We start from the raw sequence: 2,265 nt of genomic DNA on the forward strand, positions 1-2,265 counted from the left end.
GCTGTCTCATTTCCCCTCATCACATTTCTGTATAATGTTAATGACATGGACAAAATCTGGTTTCCATTAGGAAAGCTTAAGGCAATCGTACACCTGCAGTTGCATTTTGCTAACCTCTGTTCTATTGTCTCTGCAGAAAGAAGTTGTAGTGGCAGCAGAGAGAAGTTCAGTGAAAGCTCGACTTGGTGGAAGGCTTTTTCTCTACTTGCTCTAAAAGTTCATGGTAGCCTTTAAGAGCAGGGCAATTGGGCTTTTAATGAAGAATCTCTGTAGTATCTGTGATACTTAACACACACAAACCAACAGACTACATGACAGCAAACTTTTGGTAGATAGATGTCCCAGATAGCTAGATAGGGTCCTAGATCATATTGAGGGAAGGATGGTCACTGCTTTTAAGTGATGGGGAATATGAGCATTCATGGTGGTTCAACTTACAAGCCAGCCAATACCATGTCAGTCATGTAAAAGCACAAATTTTGTGAGCAGTAGCATCACTTAACACAAAACAAGCAAGCTGGTCTGAAAATCTTTCTGAGGCTGAAATGAGCAGAAGGCTAGATTTTGGTAGTAATATTTGGCTGTATAAGAAATGTTTCGGTGGTTGCCACCTTTACTTGTCAGATTTTGTTTTTGACAAAACCAAGGAAGAATAGCACAGAATTTACAGTTCTTTGTATACTGTGGCACAGACAGGGATTCTAAGATACCAAAATTTGCTGTCAAAATAAGCATGGAGGGACAACTGTAAGCCAGCCAGTCAAAAGGCCTGCCTGTCTCTAGCAAGTCTTAAGGCCTGCATTCAGGGTGTAGAAAAGCTGGGATCTCCAAGGTAGAAAAGTGCAAGACTGATTAAGTTTAGGAAATGTTTTTGCACTCATGGCCAAGACTACTCACACACCCCTTCTTTTGTGTTTTCATGTAAAATTCCATGACCATGGTAACTTAGAATTGTTAATAGCTTTTATTAACAGTATTGTCTTCAACTAATTTACACTAATTTTGTATGATGCAGGTTTAACAGTGTGCATTGTTTATCTATTAAACAACTTGAACACCAAGATGTGATGCTATTATTACCAACACTAGTCTGTACACACATATGTATATGTATTTTCTCCCTCCTGCCTCCTTCACAAACATAAAGCATTATTTTTATTTTAAATAACACAAATCGGTGGAATAGCACAGTGCTAAAATGTCGTACTCCCAAAATGATACACCTCTACTTCCCTTTTTAGGAGTTGTCTCTCTTAAGGAGGTTGTTTAAAAAAAAATGGCAAGGTGAACATTAGGTTGATGTATCACGTGTTCTGACATCTATTTGGGGGACTTAACTTGCTCAAATAGCATAACAAAGTTTTAAATCTGAACTTTATGAAAGAAGTAACAGGATGGAACTGGGAGCACAATACTTACAAATCTGAACTGTGGTGCAAGGCAAAATGAGCAGTCTATTTGTAAGGGCAGAAAAAAATGTTTTCCTTTTAAATGAAAATTGATGAAACCAGTATGTTCTGTAGCAATTCCATTCTGAACACACAGCCTCCACTGGCTTTGTTTTTTTCTATGTATGATCTCAGAGTAATTTTATTACATATTAATGCATTTTGATTACTTGAGTTGTAAGAAAACCATTAAACCTGTCTGTAGAGAGAACAACAGTATTGTAAAAGATGTGTCTTTCTCTCAGTGCTTTTACTGCACTTAGTCAGTTATGTCCAGGAAAAAGAATTCATATGCAGAAAATACAGTTCACAGAAGCCTCTCTGCACAAAAGACAGAGTTTGTAAAGCTTACATGAAAACCTGCCAAACAGCTGCACCAACACATTTCAGTCCTAGCCTAATGCAACTACCACTTTCTTGAAAACATCGTCATGCGCTGGGCTTTCCTGGGTTTTGTTATTCAGGGTATGCGAGCTCTTGTTTTTTCCACTGGATTGCTCAGTTCAGAGTTTTTTTACATCTCTGTGTGGTTTCAGGCAGGAATGAGATGCATTCTCATCTACACAGAGGTGACCCGCCCACAGCGGCAGGGGGATTTTGTTTCATTCCGTAATAGTCAGACTCAGTCATCAGACTGGGTTCATGTGCAGTTGGGAAGGCGTGAAAGTGGCCTTGGGGTTGGGAGGATTGTTAAGGCTTTGGGGCTAGCTGATAGCTGGGTCGTTTAGTGGCTTCTGTTAGTTCTTGGTGCAGCTCTTAGCAGAGAAGCAGGTCCTTTTGTTAGTGGGTTGGGGGGTTGGTGTGTTTTTTTCTCTCT

The sequence above is a fragment of the Eurypyga helias genome, unplaced genomic scaffold (assembly GCF_000690775.1).
Source record: "Eurypyga helias isolate BGI_N326 unplaced genomic scaffold, ASM69077v1 scaffold35896, whole genome shotgun sequence".
In the NCBI taxonomy this organism is placed as follows: domain Eukaryota; kingdom Metazoa; phylum Chordata; class Aves; order Eurypygiformes; family Eurypygidae; genus Eurypyga; species Eurypyga helias.